At 34.1% G+C, this 19,329-nt stretch overlaps 2 pseudogenes; both read left to right on the top strand.

The window, feature by feature from the left end:
• The first annotated feature begins 320 nt into the window (after positions 1-320).
• On the top strand, positions 321-6,196 carry LOC132061484 (pentatricopeptide repeat-containing protein At2g39620-like; annotated as a pseudogene).
• Positions 5,974-13,134, top strand: LOC132061483 (DNA-(apurinic or apyrimidinic site) endonuclease, chloroplastic-like; annotated as a pseudogene).
• The last annotated feature ends 6,195 nt before the right edge of the window (positions 13,135-19,329 follow it).

The raw sequence follows: 19,329 nt of genomic DNA, 5'->3' as shown, positions 1-19,329 counted from the left end.
CACTTTAACATGATAATAATAGTGAGGAAGAGTAGAATATTAGAATCTGCCTTTGTTAGTGTGTCAAGTTGAGAATAAAGGCGCTGTTAAAGCAAAAAAAAAATAAAAAAATACCACACTTGGTCTCAAATTAAGTAATATAAAAAAAAAAAAAAAAAAAAAAAAAAAGTAATATAAAAACTTGTAGCTTTTGCAGAAACTAATTAAAGTGCAAGGTTCTTAATGTTCATTCTCTGTGTATATATATATAATATATATATGCATGGATGATCCAACTGATCTTATCGCCTCTTTCAACACATATATATATATATATATAAATGTCTCAGGCTGATGCCATCAACAGTATAGCAGCCGAAGGGCCTGACTGGTTGCAATCTGTCATTGATATACCTGACCCACCACATGAAGAGCCGGGCAAATTACAAAGAATTTCCCCTATACTGCACGAGAATAATTATAAAAAGTACTACACGCCCATTTTTGTTCCCATTGGTCCAATTCACTGCCGAAACCTTGATGGTCAATCCACGAAGGATTTGAAGCTGAAAGCAGTGAAGCAATTAGCAGAACTAAACCAGGTATCTATTGAACGAGCGTATGCAAGTGTGGAAGAACGGTTGCTCGGTGCTCGGAATTGGTACTCTTACGATATTAACCAATTCTTTCAAGACGACCGTGAGTGGTGTAAGATGATGTTCCTCGACGGCTGCTTCGTTGTTGCATTCATTTGCTATCACACAACTCGAATTGGCAGTAGTAGATTGTTGAATATGAAGAAAGATGATAGAGATTGGGTGCTTCGTGACCTTTTATCGTATGAAAATCAACTGCCTTTGGAGGTTCTAGACGTGTTAGCAGTCGCATTTAGACGTAGCGGGTATTTTTATGACCATTTAACCTGGATGTTACTCGAAATGCCGTTCATGTTAACGACGTTTTCTATTCCAGCTCCTACTGGTCCAGCGGGTGAAACAACTGTACCAATTCACTCACCGTCGACATACGTGGAGGGAGTTCGGAGCTCCTGCACATCTTCTTCAATATTATTTCTGCTACTAACGGCCCTCGAATTACCCATATCCGACCACATATTGACCTCTTTTTGAATACCCATGAGTTTATGGGATATCTGAGATACCTTTTTCAGGGAATATGTGCCCCTTTATATAGGCGTAAGCTAGGGTTTGGAGTAGAGTAGCCTCCAAGAAACCCTAACAGATATTGAACTTATCTTGTAGAGTCCAACAAAATTTTGATATCTACGCTATCGGATAAAGTTTTATAAATATATGAGGTTTGTAAATTAGTCCTAATACGGTGACGTTATTGAATTTGCTTCCTGGGGTTTGTAAATTAATGGATATGAGGGCAGGCAGGTGTATACATGGTTATGTATATAGGAGAGTGTTTCCGGTTTCTGTTTATAATGCTTTGATTGATACATACTCAAAATGTAATTATCCCGATGTTGCTCACCGAGTTTTTAATGAGTTAAGGGGAAAAGATGATGTTTCATGGGGTACAATGATGGCAGGTTATGCATATAATGGGAATTTTCGTGAGGTTTTGGAATTGTTTGATTGCATGAAGAGGACGGGCTTGAAAATGAGCAAAGTATCAGCTGTAAGTGCATTACAGATCGGGGCTGGTGAAATGGGTGATTTAGAGAGAGGGATTGAAATTCATGAATGTGCAATTCAAGAAATGATTGATTCTGATGTTATGATTGCTACTTCATTAATGACAATGTATGCAAAGTGTGGAGTGTTGGACAAAGCTAGAGATCTGTTTTGGGGGATTAAGCGAAGAGATTTGGTTGCTTGGTCAGCAGCAATAGCTGCTTTCTCACAATCAGGATATCCTCAAGAGGCGATCTCTCTGTTTCGAGATATGTAGAATGAGTATTCACAGCCAAATAATGTTACTCTGGTGAGCGTAATCCCAGCCTGTGCAGAGCTAAGGGCAGTGAGATTAGGAAAGAGTGTCCATTGTCATGCCATCAAAGCCAAAATCGATTAAAATATTTCAACAGGAACTGCCTTGGTTTCCATGGGTATGCTATAGTGCAACCTGTTTAGTTTGCACTTAATATGTTCAATAAGATCCATTAAAATATGGGTAAATTAATGGGTAAAATGGATAAAACCCAGGTTGGTGAGTGTGTTTGGTATGATTAGAAATGTTTTGCCAATTTTCCCAGGTTAGCTGGATTATACCAGAATGTTTTGGACAATATTTGGTGTGCTTCCAGCTTGTGCCTCCCTGGGTGATGTACACTTGGGCATGTGCCTTCATTGTCAAATTATCAGATACGGGTTTGACCCACACTGTCATGTGAAGAACCCCTAATCTCACCTTTGCAAAACTAGACATTTTGTGGCTGAGTTCATGTTCAACAAAAGCAAGTTCTCTAAAAGTAATCATGGAACAAAATGATTGCAGGATATTGCATAATGGACTTGCCAAAAGTAGCTACTTTTTCAAAAATAGTCGAATCATTTCAGCCCAATGTATTCACTTAAGAAAATAGTCACTTTGTAAAAGTAGTCACATTTGAAAATAGCCACTTTGAGAGAGATAATATTCAAAATAGTCACTTTTTCAAGTAGTCAATTTTCATGAATAGTCATTTTGTAGGGAAAGTAGTTACTTTAAAAATAAGCGCTTTGCAAAAAGTAGCCATTTTTTAAAATAGCTTCTTTGTGAAAGTATTAAAATAACCATTTTTGACAGTGTTTCCAAGATAGTGTTCAATTTTGTAAAGTAGCATTTTTTTGCATGACACAAAAATGGCTACTTTTGTTTTCTCTTTTTTGAAAAAGAGAAAAAAGTTGCTTATTTTTGCAAATTTGCATTTTAGTGTCTTGTCTCCTGCAGACATAAAGGTTTGGTTGAATAACCATTTTAAATCATTTTATAAAAATGGTCAATTTACAAAAATAGCCATTTTTGGAACACTAAAAAATGGCTGTTTACAAATATAGACTTTTTAGGGTTGTCTTCAAAGCAAAGTGTTTAATGAAATTATGGATCTACTTAAGACAATGCCTATGGAACCAGATGGCGGAGTTTGGGGTGGGTAGGTGAAGATGAAGTGCGTTCGAGGGTGATCGTTGGGTGGATTTGGTTGGGGAGTGGGTGGTGGAGGGAAATCTAGGCATTCTAATATGGATATTTTCCAAGATTTTCTTTGAGGTCGTGTCATTATGTGAAAAGGTTTATATTCTCAATCTTCCCATGCAGTTCATACTGAGTAAAGATGAATGAAATTGGATTGAGGACAAAATCCAGGTAATAGTCTTCTGAGGTGAAGTAAAGCCAACATGGATTTTGTGATAATATGGATATCCAATTAGAAATAACCCATATTATTCTTGTTGACCTGGTCTGGGGGTGGCAATCCAACTTTGAAGAATCTCCGTGATTTTGCATTTAGTTCTGATATTTCAACAGGAACTGTGTATGCTAAGTGCAACCTGTTTAGTTCTGCACTTAATATGTTCAATAAGATGCCATTAAAAACAGGTAGTGACATGGAATGCTCTGATAAATGGGTATGCCCAGGTTGGTGACTGCTGTAATGCATTAGAAATGTTTTGCCAATTGAGTTTAGCTGGATTATATACCCAGACCCAGGGACACTGGTTGGTGTGCTTCCAGCTTGTGCCTCCCTGGGTGATGTACACTTGGGCATGTGCCTTCATTGTCAAAAAAAAAGATATGATTATGAGTCTTCTGTCATGTTCAAGAACGTTGAATTGACCTGTATCTGCAAAATGTGGAAGATTATAGTATGCCAAATGTGGAAATTATCTTTGGATCTACAAAACTGATTCTCTAAGGCCCCTTCAGATGATTGGAGGATATAGAAATGGACTTCACAAAAATTTCTTCCTTCTACCCATTTTATTCGAATCATTTCAGTTTGAATGTGGTCACAATTGTGAGCATCCTGCCTGCGGTGTCACATTTAACATACTTGAGAGAGGGATGAATATACATGCCTACGTAATCAAGAATGGTTTTCAGTCCCATAAGCTTGTAGGGAACAGTCGTATCGATCGATATGTATGCCAAATGTGGTCAACTTGACCTTTCGGAGGTTATTTGGGGAGATAAGAACAACGGTGTTTCTTGGAATTTTTACTTACAGCATATTCTATGCATGGGGAAGGTGATCGTGCTCTTTCTGTTTTCTCTCTAATGGAAAAGAGAGACATCGAATTTGATTCTATATCCTTCCTTAGTGTCTTGTCTGCCTGCAGACATGCAGGTTTGGTTGAAGGAAGGAAAATATTCCAGTGCATGCGTGACAAATATCACTTTGAACCAGACGTGGAACACTATGCCTGTCTAGTAGACTTGTTAGGACGTGCTGGCTTGTTTAATGAAATTATGGATCTGCTTAAGACAATGCCTATGGAACCAGGTGGCGGTGTTTGGGGAGCCTTGTTGGATGCATCTAGAATGCATTCTAATATCGAGATAGCAGAGGTTGCTTTGAAGCATCTTGTCAAACTTGAGGAAGGAAATCCAGCTCATTATGTGGTATTATCAAGTTTATATTCTCAATCTGGTAGGTGGAACGATGCAGTTCATACTAGAGTAAAGATGAATGAAATTGGATTGAGAAAAAATCCAGGCTATAGTTGGGTTGAGGTGAAGTAGGGCACATGGATTTTGTGTAGGTGCAATAGAAATTGCCATTGATATTATTCTTTGTTGACCTGGTCTGGGGGTGGCAATCCAACTGGCGAGAATCTTTTGATTTTGCATTCAAGGTGTGACCTAGTGGTTTTTAAGTGGGTTGAGAATCATTAGGTCTTCGGGTTCAATTTTTTTTTTTTTTTTCTTTTAATTGAAGTTTCACTTCAAGGTAAAACGTTTTCTTATTCAAACGGTTCTTTGGTAGGAGGTGGATACCAAGGAATTAGTCAGTTGGGCAAAGTTGGCTCGGACAAGGTTATCAAAAAACAAAATGTATATATATATATATATATATATATATATATATATATATATATATATATATATATATATATATATAATAAAAAAATAAAAAAAAAATTCCATGATTATGCAGCCATTAATTTCGAGGATGAATCTCCTATATCTGCAAAATATGGCCAGCTTCAAGCTCCACATATAAATTCTTGGATCTATAATGATCAATGTTTCAGTTTCGGAAACAGAACATCAAACTATTACTTCCTCCTACCCATTTTATGCGATTTGTTTAAGGATGAAGGTTATTCCAATCAACATTTGAAACTTGGGGTCTAAAACAAGTCACATCTATTTGTGTAATTAAATCATCAAATGTGAAAACAACATTAATTTGTTTTTCTCAAAAAATGTTTAATATCTTTTTATGACAATTCAAATTTTCACAAAATGCATCACATGAATTCTCGATTTTATGTCCCATTTGAGAATCATATCCATTGATTCTTAGATGAAAAAAAAAGGTGAAAGAGGTCTTATATCTCTTCCTGAAGTTTATACTAATAATGAATACATTATAATATTTAATCTCATCGGACCTTTTTTTGTAATGTTGGAGGGATCAACACATTTTACTCACATTATTTTTATGATGACCAGGAGCATTTAGACGAAATCTGATGTAAACATTAAAATATACAATTCGATTTTTTTTTTTTTGGGTTCTGCAACTTTCAAAAAGTAAAAATTTTCTTCCTCTCATTCTTTTTTCTCTGTATTTGTTGTGTTTAGATGAGTTGATATTTAGTCTATTTGAAGTTCCAAACCACACCCTTTCTACATAGGAAAAAGAAAAAAAATAGCCCCCTTGAGTTGTGTTGGGACACCCTCAAGAAGGAATTGAACTTTCTTTTTTCTTTTTCATAATATAGTAATCTTATTAAAATTAATGTTACAATCTCTCAAGTGTGTGTGTGCATTTTTTTTTTAACTGAAGTTTCACTAATATTCATCTTATATATATATATATATTCTATTTTGTGTTTTGATTGTTTTCTTGATTTTTTTCTCATGACTGTTACCTTTTTCTCAGTGTTGGAGTCATTTTTAGGAAACCCAAAGTTTCAATTTTTGGTTTCTTTGAATTTGACAATAATGGGGTCTAAAAAAAGACCCTTTTCAACTTCATCAGCTACTGCAAAATCAAATGAAAGATTGAGTATTGCAGATGATAAGGGTGTTTCAAAGGTTGTTCCTTTTTGACCAATTAATGTCTTTTTTTAGCATTTGGAGGATGGTTCAGTAGGAAAGATATGTTCTTTTTCTTGTTTGAATGAATTGTTATTATTACATGTAGGAAAATGGTGGCAAGATTCTTGTGGAGGATATGGAAACAGTAGAGAAAATGATAGTTCCACAGCTCAGAGTAAAACTTAGGTACTACTATTTTATAGTGCTAACTGTTTGGCATCATATGCTCTATTATGTTGTAAATGATTCATGTTTGTTTGCTATCACTTAGTTTTGAGCCGTACGCCATTGGCCCTCGGGGATTTCTTGGTTATTAGTAAATAATAAGAGAGTAGAGAATGGAGGAAACAAAGATGGGTTTTGCATTGCATGTTTGTAGTAATGCAATTAAGTTTCTTGGTTTCCGGAGAAAGGAATCCCAATTTATACTTGGTTTAGAGATTTGATCAAATAATTTCCTATGGTCCATTAAGTGCCTGGATTAGTCACTTAGAAAATGAGGGGGGAAAAACATTGGCTGGACTTCTGTTTCAAACAAAGATGATTGGTTGCCATCCGTCCTGACCAGGGGTGAATTTAGGTGTGAAGACAAGGTTACGTGAACCCATTGTCACCCGATTAAACTCAGTATATTATGTGTATAATTTATAAAATATTTCTAATATTACCTTTTGGAACCCATGCTACAAAACGCTTAGTGGTAAAATATATCTCCCCACTTGATTGATATCATATATTAGAAATCTTATGCTACAAAACCTTGTCGACGTGTACATGGAAGATTTTTCTATATAGCTTCTTGTCATAATTTCTCATGTTAGATATAGGTTAATTATATATGTGAAAATGATTACCTGACAGCCATAACATGTACTGTTGCCTGACAGCCTTTTACATGTACTGCCTTTGTGCATTAAAAACTCTAGCTTTACCCAGGCTCTTGCCAGCTTGATCCAGAAAATTCTTCCTTAAGTAGTGAATCAGTAAAATTATCGAACTACGTGAAAAAAATATGCTGCCTTAGTAGAGCTAAAAGAGTCCTGGCCCTGGTTTGGACTAAGCAAGTGGCTGTAAGCATTATAGCATATAGCACTAAGTGATTCATCTGGAACTTGAACTAGTTGGTCTAGAACCTTTGTTCTGGTGATGTTCCACTTCAGAATGATTTGTGTGGGAGGGACAAAATTTACTCAATGTTGCAGCAGCTTTCGCTTTGATTCTGTGACATGACTGCCAGTTTTGTGTTTTTACTTTTTAGGAGTCTTGGGATTCTTTCCAAGAGGTACTAAGCAAGAGCTTGTTGCTTCTTTGAAGACTTTCCTCGACAGCAAACTTAACGGTAATCTTTTCGGTCATTCTAATTGCAACCAAGCCCATAAAATAATTTCTTTAATTTGGAAACTGATGAACGGTATTTATCTAGGTGGTCATAGTATTATTCTGTGACTTTTCCAAAATCCAAAATGTAACAGAGAGATACTCTTAACCTGTAACTTTCTGCTATAGATGCAGGCAATGGATCTGTGGCATATCAAGATGCCTTGGAGTAGTTAGATAGCTTCAAAAAGAAGTCTAGAAAAGTGTCAAGTAAGAATCGTGACCAAAGCGATGTTGTTGCATCAGAGGTTGCTAGGCAGACGAAAAAAATGAAAAAAGGCCACACCAAGGATACCTGTGTTGACATTATTGTTAAAAAGGCTGAAATTACCGAAGAGCTTTCGATTGAATCTAATGACATCAAAGGTAATTGATTTTTCTTTTGTCTGATTTCACTTGACTTACTGTACATCTTGGGTGTGACAGCAAATTAAATGATGAATAATTTTATAGGAAAAAAAATGTACAAGCAAGAATTTTCAGCGCTGCTTCAGCACATATTGGAGTTTCTGAGGGCGTTGATCTGTATGACCTTGGATGCCTCTGCCAGGATGGGTGGATTGTATACAATTGAGGTCACCCCCATTTCTATACTTGTTTTATTGTCTTGGAATGTCAATGGTTTGAGAAAGAATCTTTGCATACAGCTGCTTGCTGACAGCTGATGTACTTGCTGATAGAGAAGATTTTGATGTACTATGCCTAATGGTTTAATCTCTTTTCAGATGAGATCAAATTGATGTTTTAATAGATGTTATATACATAAGTTACACACATTTCAAAATTTCAGGCATGTAGTTGGTACCCTATCTTTCTCGGTTCTTAGATTATTGGAGTGGATGAAAGGAAGGGAAATGGTAGAGACGTAAATTTCTTATGATGTTTGGACATTCTGGAGTGTGTCCTTCAAATTTCTGCATGCGATATAACAACTGTTTATCTTACTCATCAACCTTACAACGTATTGAGATCTTTGTAAACAACTTGGGATGCAGACGATACTTCACTTATCAAAATTATGGTCTTCATCTTTCGAACAACAATAAAATTTGTGTGTAACAGCAGCATGGTCAATACCCGGAAGGCAGTTATGTCTCATTACATATTTCCTCTTAATTTCTCGGCGAAAGAAATTGTTTTTCTTTTTCTACCACACCCACACACACATATTCATGTATATCCTCACACACTCATATTAATGTATGTGTGTGTGTAATCATCCAAGTTCCTTAAGGTTACTTGCTTCCTAGTTGACACAATTTTTCAAACTTAAGGCGGACTGAGTTCTCAGAATCTAGATTGTCGAGACTGCAACAGAAACTGGAGGTTTTCTTTTATGATTTTGTTTTTAAACTAAGTTCTACAAACTCTAGTTATTGGTATACTTTGAAAAAAGATGGAAACTTGCCTTCTAGTTCAATAGTTTAGAACTAAACTGCTTACAGCCATCAATGAGTTTATGTCATCAGTGATGGTTTATGAATACTCCGTAGATTCCTATGTGACAACTAGAGATTTTTTCCCTTCCATACAAATATTTGTGCTGTCTTGGCTAATTTCACATCTGATTCTTGAAAGCAGGAAAAAGACGTTGAAGCGATCAAAGAAAGTCTCCATGGCTATGAGAATAGCTTTTGGACATGCAGTGTCTCTAAGCTTGGGTATTCTGGTACTGCAATCATCTCAAGGGTATGATCCTTTGCCCTTCCGTCTTCTTCCCATTTTCTTTTTTATTTTATTTTTCATTCAGTTTTTCTTCTTCATACACCAGTCAAATTATCTTACTCCACCATGCATGCACTGAACATAGACCTCCAAATACACCGGTCCATAAGTGTAAAACCTGAGTTAAAGAAGTTAGAGGGGAAAAGGGTCGACTTATATATATATATATATATATATATATATATATATATATATATGCCACATTGAAGAAAATGTCTGAATAGACCTACTATCTCTTGGAAGCTATGTAGACTTAGCAAAAGGAAAATGCAAGGGAAGCTATATATATACACACACATACACATTGGGTTAAGGTCTACATGTTAGTTTGTTACATTATATATATATATATATATATATATTTTTTTTGATTTATTTAGAGATATGTATCTTCATAGAAGATATGGAGAACTTCTACTTTTAGAGTATTGAAATGAAACTGGTCTAAGTCGAGCAATTTATAATAGCTGATTCAGACTAGCTTGGAGGAGTGTAGTAGTTGTTGTCGTTGCTTGAACAGTAAATCACTTGTTTTACTTAGCAATCCGGTCAGAGAGTAATGCAATGTGTTCCTTTTCTCTGTCTAAGGACAATGAAGGGGATGACTGTATTTTTATTAGCGAGTAAAGTTTATTTTGGACCTTATAATCTATTGTTGATGAGGTGTTGAGTAAACGACTCATTGTGCCACATGGACCTTGTCAGAGGAAAAGAAAGTACCGCGAAAATTAGCTACTGCCATGACTCATAATAAATGTACATTTTCTTCATCTGCGGGTATTTCTTTGTGCAGGAAGATCTTTAAATGGTCTGTGCAGTTTATCTTCTTTATTTGAGCCTGTTTTTCCCTTATGATATCTGTTTTTATGTCAAGCCCTCCATTGGGTGCCTTACTTTAGTCTCTGAGAAATATTTGTTACTTATAGAGTAGAAGGAAGAAGATTGAGGTTTTCTTTCCTTGAATTGGTTTTGGTTTCTTTGGTATTTAACCAGTATTATCCTTTTGTTTTCCTCTTTGACAGATTAAACCACTTTCTATCAGATATGGTCTCGGTATACCTGATCATGATACTGAAGGACGGCTTGTCACGGTGGAATTTGATAACTTCTATTTACTGTGTGGATATGTTCCAAATTCTGGTGATGGACTACGACGATTGGTAGTTCGCTACGTCTTATATCTCTTCTTTGTATTTGTTATGTTATGCATTTCCTCTTACCGACATGACTAACAAGATGTACTTTACCAGACGTACAGAATTACAGAGTGGGATCCTTCTCTTGGCAATCACATGAAAGTAAGTGTTATTTTCTTTACTGACATCTTATGCACCATGTATCATTTGTCTACAGGTACCTCAATTTTCGAGGTTACGTTCTTTTCATTCATTTTCAGATAGGCATCTTGAATCTCATCAAGTCAAAATCATCAAGCCATTTAGCCTTCATTCATTGAATCCAGCCAGGGATACTTCCACTTTTGTCTTCAAGCACTATTTGTTCTTATTTTGCTGCTATTTTTCATGGTCGTCAAAAATTGTGGATTTTTTCCTTTCGTATTTGTTTTGGGTGTATCTTGTTTATTCTGTCCCGGAGATTACTATTTTGGTTTGTTAACGTCTAATCTTCATAGTATTTTTATTCTTCTGTGGCTTTGCAGGAGCTAGAAAAGTCGAAGCCTGTTGTTTTGACAGGTGATCTAAATTGCGCCCACGAGGAGATAGATATTTATAATCCTGCTGTAAGTATTTTACTGTCACGTTCTATCATGTAAATGATGCAGAAGCAGTTTATGCTTATGTGAATGATAGATGGCGCTAAGTGACTCTTAATATATAGTTGTAAGAGAAGATACAAAGTAGCATCAGTATTGACCCCAAGAGAACAAAATAAAGCTACGAGTAAGCAAGCATTAGAGCAGATTGAAACGATACTACAATTAAGTTACTAAGTTTTTGAGGTGATTATCTTAGCATCTATCCTTAGGAATAGCATTGGAATCAAACATAAACGAAAGCTTATGCAATTACGGTATACAGGTCAAAATATTCTTTGAAAGCTAATATAGGCGTTGGAAGTGTTCTAAATATCAACTGGAGGGAGAAGTAGTCTATTTTATGAAGAAAAGATGAAACATGGAATAGTAAAATCACCAAGGACCTCTGATTTATGATTCAAGATTTAGACTTTTAGCAGGAAACATTCTAGAAGCAAGTGGAGAAGATTTGCTTGATAGTGGCAATAGAATGTTTCTCGTATCCAGAAATAGTTGTTACTTTTTCCTTTGTTGGAGTCAAACTGAGTGGTCGGTGATTGCACTTTAAATGTATTATTTCGTGATGTTTATATGCAACTTATAGTCCTTCTTGGTGTAGTTTCCGAATTCCTAAAAGAATGAACAATTTTGCTCGAAAGTCGGTTGAATTAACCTTAGTAAGCAAAAAGTGAACTAAATTGAGACTGAGGGGGTATCAATTTTGCAAAGCCTACTGACCTAGCACCACGGGAACTTGTTTGCTCCCTTCATCTACTGGAAGTGTTATTTCATTGGTTAAAGAATACAAATTAAGTATTGGAAATTATCATTGCTAACAGAATGATTTGACTTCGTAACTTAAGGATTGCTGTTTCCTTGTTGATTTTAGCATTGTCTTCAGTTGTTAGTTTAGCTTACTGAAGGTGCATTTTAGTTTTGATATCATTCTGATTCATCGTTTCTGATTTTTTTCCTTCATTTGCTTAGGGAAATAAAAGAAGTGCAGGCTTTACTGAAGAAGAAAGACAGTCCTTTGAAACGAACTTCCTGGACAAGGGGTTTGTAGATACATTCAGGAAGCAGCATCCTGGTGTCGTTGGTTATACTTACTGGGGTTACCGCCATGGTGGACGCAAAACTAATAAAGGTATTTAAACATTTATTCTATTATGGTGCTGTTAACTTGTCCTCTGCTTCCTCGGGCTGTTCTTATTATGACAAATTAAGAAAACCTGAAACATGCCTCGGTTTGTGCTTCTTGATGTACTCTTCTTCTCCATAGCCCCTAAAATTAGATATTTTCGCGTTTCATTTTGTGTTTTACTGTCTAGTGAAATGACAACATTGCCCTTTAGACAGCGGTGATTGTAAAAGTTCAACTTTTATATTGACCTGTTTATGCTAATCGTCCAACATCTTATCCCTCCAATCTCTCGTGGACTATCATATTTGTTACTTCACAAGATAATTCCAACATCACATTCTTTGTCCAATGTCATTTGCTATTTTAATGAAGTTTTTTCAGATAGTTTGGCATAGAATTTATACGCTGTGATCTTTCTCTTATGATATTTTTCCCACCTGGGGTATAAAATGGCAGGATGGCGGCTCGACTACTTCCTTGTCTCGGAATGCATTGCTGACAAGGTGCACGACTCGTACATTCTCCCAGATGTTGATGGCAGTGATCACAGCCCCATTGGCCTTGTCTTGAAGCTTTAGGTTCCAAGTTCCAACCATCTTTTTTGCTGATTCCAACATCTTGATGTTTTTCCCGAGATGGGGTTGTAACAAGAAAACACGACGATAATGTTTTGAAGAAGCTACATGGAGTAGATATTTGGCTCTCAAAGATTTTGACATATAAATAGTGATCCTGATTTTTAAAGTGGCATACAGAATATCCTCATTTGTTCTGCTATTTTGATGCTTTGTTGATTCACAAAGGAAGCAAAAGGTGTCACATTTCTAGGGAGAGCTGGAGTGGGCACTGAGTAAAAATTTGGAATGAGCATATTGAATGTCATAATACTGCCCAACTATTGTTTTTCGTTTAACCATCTGTCGTGTTCGTAACTTACTAACCCGATTAATTCGAATTCGCATAGTAATAAGCCTACTATGGGGGTTTCAGTGCTCCTTATTTTGCCTGGCGTCCGAACACACTGGTCGACTAGTTCAGTTTAATTTGAATTCACGTCGTGAAAAGCCAATTATGGGGTGGTAAGTGCTCCCTATATTTCCGATTAATCTAAATTCATGTTCGTAGAAGGCTCATTGCGGAGGATTTTATTGCTCACTATCAAAGTGGATTCTATTTTTAAGTCTCAAATCAAAATTTCTGATTTAAAGGTAGAAAAAGAAGTTTCTCAATATAATTTTTTTTATATGTTTCTATAAATTACTTTTACGATGAAGTCACTCAAAACTCAATTGCATATCTTACCAATAAAATGCAATTGGTTAAGAACCTACGATCAAATATTATCTCTCCAAGTCCCTCCTTTCACCCGGTAAAAACTTACGCACGTATTTACACCAATCTAATGATGTATGACGTGTTTGTGTATATACAACTTTGCTTAATCATGATTTTATATATATATATATATTCACTAACCATAGTAACTTAATTGATTTGGTGTAAACAACAAGTACGGTTAAGTATTTACCGAGTTTAATTTTAAAGTAAAATTGGGGTATCGTAACCCACAACTTGCTTGCTACTAATTCCCTTACCAGATTCCCCATCAAAATTCTCTAATTTCAGGTAATTATTTAACCAATCTATTGATATCATATATATATAGAGAGAGTTAATTTATGAGAGGACACTCAACTAACAGATTTTATTTCAGAAAGTCACTCAACTTTATTTTGTAATATAAAAGTCGCTTAACTAATGGTTATTATCTAAAAAAGTCACTCAACTTTGTTTCGTAACAGAAAAGTCACTCAACTTTTTACATTTACCTACAAAGTAACTCAACTATTGTTATTTCACAGTCACTCGACTATTGCTATTTCAACTACAAAGTCACGCAACTAATTCAAGTATATTTCCTGTAGATATTGTATATAGTTTTGAGTTATGAGCATGATTTATAGCAAGAGAATGCATATTATTTATCATCTTATCTGTCGTTTCCTCAATTTGAATTATTTTTTCTGTTTTTTTTTTTATTCGTTTTTGGTTCATGGATTTGCATTTCGTAATTTTGTTTCTTTTGTTTCCTCTGATTCATTTCCCGAGTTGCATATTGTTGCAGTTTGGTTTTGATTTTCGTTTTGAGTTTGCACCTCCAAGTTCATTGGAACAAACCCGAATTATCCAACACAACACTAATATATTTATAACCACTTAGAACACCAATTACAACTCATAAAGGGAAACAATAAGTAATTAACGAGTAACCGTCATTAAGGAAAATTGAGAAGAGAAAGAAAAAGGCCGTTTTCCAAAATCCCTTACTTTCTAGGGATGAGAAACTTAGAGAAAGGAGATGAGAGAAAAGACTCTTTTCTTAGCATCTGCATAATCCCTTCTTTCTAGCACCTAGTCTTTTTTAACTAATTGCTAATTGGTCCTGGATCCCAAATCAACCTTTGTGAAGGCCTTCTGGTCCTATTGCTTCTTCTCGGCCCAATAGGCTGATTCATAACATTCATCCTCAAGACGGAAAATTGCAATTCATTCTCCAAGTTCTTGAATTTCATTTTGTGCAATTTATAAATGCGGCGGGAGATATGACGAAAATTGATATTCAAGTGACAAAGTTGCTTATCTACCAACCAAGCATTTGTAGAATTGTGTGTACGTATTCAACAACAACTACATACCCAGTGTAATCTCACTAGTGGGGTCAGCAGAGGGTAGGATGAACGCAACCCCTGCCTTTGTGGGGCGGAGAGGCTGTTCCTGAAAACCTTCGGCTCAAAAGAAAAGAAAGTAAAGGAGAAGAAATAGAAAAAGAATTCGAAACAAATACAAAAAATATAGCAGCAAAATACAACGCAAATGCGCAACAAATAGTAATGCACATCGAAGAGTAAGAAACTACGTGATTACTATATAAAATTACTAATAAGGGGACGTGGAGAGAAGGCTAGCCCTTTGCCTCTCCCACCTAAAGTGTGACACCACTCGGCTGTGAATACGTATTCAGAATGTAAAAAATCAGATATCTGAATTTTACATCCAGAAGATGAAAATGAAGTGTCTAGTGTTTCTATTTTTGGTGTAAGGAGAAGTATTTAGAAGACCATGAGTCTATTTTTGATGTTTTAAAATCCTTGTGAGAAGACAAAGGATTAGGAGTTTCTTCAGGTATTTCACACTGTAAATATGGGTGACTCCAAAGTTTTTGTGTAGCCCATATATATATATTAATATACAAGCTTATTACCTTCTCAAAAAAGAAAAAAAAAAAGGGAAAAATGTGGGTGTTCTTTTTTCAAATACCCTCGATGAAAATGGATGCAAAATACCCTCATCATGGAAATATCCTTACCATCCACCTATTGGGTGAAAATACCCTTATTGCTATTCTTTTTCATTTAACATTAAAAGCCGTGGCAAGTTTTTATTGGTTGGCATATAAAATTAAAACTAATTAATTTTAAAATCCAATTTTTTAATTTGTGTTAAATATAACCTATTCCCCCCCCCCCCCCAAACCCGACCCGCCCCCTTTTCAACTAACCATTTAACAAAAATGAACTGAACCCATTTCATTTAAAAAAAAAAATCAGTGCCTATTTTCTGGGTCCCTATTAACTAGTAATACCTTCGTTGATTAGAAGATTTGTGTGAATTTTCAATCTCTCTGTTTATTTAGATTTAAAAGTTATTGCTTATTTATTTTTCAAATCTTTTTTTATTTTTGTGCGAATTTGATGTATGTTGTAAAAAAAAAAAATAATCTTCCATGTGTTATATGCTTGTTTTAATTTTTTTAAGTTACCACTAGACCATGATATTTTTTGTACTTACTTGAAATTTATACTATATAAAGTGTCACAAGTTAGGTTTTTTTTAATTATTGTTTCAAGTTGGAATATTTGGTTGATTGTTGTGTCAAGTTGGAATCTTTTGTTGGTCAGACCACTTTATATGCTTTTTCCTCTTCATTTCTTGCTTTTCTTTTTCTTTTTTCCGTTTTTGTAAATGTGTATCTTTTAAATATTTTATTTATGAATGTTAGGTGTAGTTTTTTTTTTGGGGGGGGATCAAATGGGTTGGAGGGTTTCTTAGTCTATTAAATGGTTATTGAAAAATTTGAAAAAGGGGGGTAAATCCATTATCCAATTAGTTTAGTACCATTTTAATGAATTATAATGTTTAATGAAATTTGGAACATAAGCAGCATTTATTCAAAATTAATTTTGGAAAATTTATATATTTCAAGTTTTTTTTGTTGACCGAAAAAAAAAATTGATGTTTACATTATGGAGTAAAATGTGAGTTGTATTCAGAGACGAATCCAGAATTTCAAGAGGATGGGTTCATAATTATTTTAAGATAAGATATAAAATTTCATAGTGACATCAACTTGATGAGAAAAAGATAATTAATTATATTTTTTTATGAAGAAAGTTGTTTTCATCGTTGCATCTCAGAGCCATGGGATTTTTTTGATTTCTTTTGCCTTTTAGGACTTGGTAAATTAGAAATAAAGTCCAAACCTTAAAGAAACACATTTTTTACTTTTGAGTAATAGAATTATAGAAGAAAAAAGATTTAGAATAATGTAAAAAAGGAACGTCAAAAAGCTGCTTTAGAAAATAAAATAAAAAACGTTACATTTTTTTTATGAAGTAAGTTGTTTTTCATCGTTAAAGCTTAGCGCCATGGGGTTTTTTGATTTATTTTGCCTTTTGGGACTTGATAAATTAGAAATAAAGGAGGGGAAAATCATCTGATGCAATATAATAAAGAAACACGTTTTTTACTTTTGGGTAATTAAAATTATAGAAGAAAAAGGATTTAGAATAATATAAAAAGGAAGGTTAAAAGGCTACTTTAGAAAATAAAAGCAAAAAACAAAACAAAAACGTATAGGAGCTAGGGTTTGATCCCAAGACCTTAAGGATATAAACATAACCCCTAACCACTTTTATATATTACATATTTTCTTTATAAAATAATATATTGAGTTTTTGACCATGTATGACCATTATATAGAGAGGTATTCTTTTTCATTCAACCAGTATTTTATTCCTATTAGTTTTCTTGATAAATTTTTTGATGGGAGAACTATAATGTGAATTGTTGATTGTGGAGGTTTATTTAGTACTACATGCTGGAAAAAAAAAGGGGACAAAATCTTTTAATGTAGCGTTTATTTGAAAATTTCATGGCCAAATATGAGGTTTGTTATGTATGTACAATGTTTAATGTCATTTAAAAATCATTATAGTATGCAAAAGTTATTTTTAAATACTTTTTGTTATAAACAAAAATAAAATACTTTGTTAATTTTAAAATCTCAATTAATTTTTATATTTCATTAAATACAAAATTGAAAAGACTAATAAGTCCATAATTAGTTGTACCATACCTATAAGAATTATAATCTAAGGAACATATGCATTTAAAATTAATTGAAAATTTAACTATTTCAAGTTTGACATAAGAATTCTACAATTATAGGTTGTTTCATAAATTCCAGTTTTATAGTGATAATATAACACTTGAATTGACGTTTTTGTCCAAACTTTCAACAAAAGGTTTTTAATAATTTTCCTTGAAGGTCGTATAAGAGTGCTTCCCAATTGACAAGATCTTTTTCTGAAGAACATTAAGTTGAGGCTCTTTAGTCTGATAAAATACATTTCATTGTCAGCATTTTTTTTAATTGTCTCTTGTTCTTCCTTGAATGACTTGTGCAATAATCTTTTAAATATTTTATTTTTATATATATATATTTCTTACAAAATATTATTACACAATTTTTAGTATGGCTATTATAGAAAGATAATTTTATAAAGAGTCTATAATATAGTCATTATTTTTATATAAAAAAGTAAAACAATATAATGAAAAATAAATAATAAAATTATAACAGAAGTCTTTAGATTTCGGAAAAAATCAAACCGTTATAATGAAATATTGTTATTAACAACGAATGACAATTATAGAGAGGTTTGAATGTACCAGACATCCTAATCCTAGTAGTTTCCAATAGCTTGCAAATAACTCCTTGGAGAAAGTTGCAATCTGCTTAGTCAAAGCCTTGGTTGTTCGAAAGATAAAGCAACAGTTGTCTTCATACACTGTTTAACAATTTTCATTTGGGTCAAGATTTTCAGGAAGGTTGGTTAGTTTATTTCATCTCAGCATTTTTTTAAATTTGCTGCGAATTGATGAATATGGAGTGATCCTTGTTTTGTTGAGTATTGATTTGAAAAAAAAAAAAAAAAAAAAAAAAGGAAATTTTCATCCGGTCTCTTTATTTTAAAAAAGAAAGAAATGAAAAAATGAGTAAAACGTTTTTTTAATGTATTATGATGATTTATTATTAAGGACGATTCTTTGACTGAATCTAGCTGCATTTCAGAGAAACTTTAGTCTATAAACAAACATTGACATAGAATTCACATGTTCCGTGAAATTGGTTGAGGTGCGTGTAAGCTGACCTGAACACCATGGTTATCACAAAAAAAAAGAGTTCACACGTGACGTTTAAATTTGCAGTTTTAAGGATGATTATAATTTTAAATTCAGCACTTTAATATGATAACTGTGAGAAAGAGTAGAATATTAGAAAATACCCTTTGTTAGGTGTCAAATTAAGAATAAAGGCATTGTCAAAAAAAAAAATAAAAAAAATCAAATTAAGTAATATAAAAACTTGTAGCTTTTGCAGAAACAAATTAAAGTGCAAGATTCTTAATGTTCATTCTCTGTATATATATGCATGGATGATCCAACTGATCTTATCGCCTCTTTCAACACACACATATATATCAAATGTCTCAGGCTGATGCCATCAACAGTAGAGCAGCCGAAGTGCCTGACTGGTTGCAATCTGTCATTGATATACCTGACCCACCACATGGAGAGCCGGACAAATTACAAAGAATTTCCCCTATACTTCGCGAGAATAATGAGGAATATTATAAAAAGTACTACACGCCCATTTCGGTTCCCATTGGTCCAATCCACTGCCGAAACCTTGATGGTCAATCCATGAAGGATTTGAAGCGGAAAGCAGTGAAGCAATTAGAAGAAAGATTACAAGAAGGGCAATCGATTATACAATTATATGCAA

This window comes from Lycium ferocissimum, chromosome 6 (assembly GCF_029784015.1).
Source record: "Lycium ferocissimum isolate CSIRO_LF1 chromosome 6, AGI_CSIRO_Lferr_CH_V1, whole genome shotgun sequence".
NCBI classification, from domain to species: domain Eukaryota; kingdom Viridiplantae; phylum Streptophyta; class Magnoliopsida; order Solanales; family Solanaceae; genus Lycium; species Lycium ferocissimum.
Note: the sequence above shows the minus strand (reverse complement) of the source record. Positions and strands in the feature narration are given on the sequence as shown.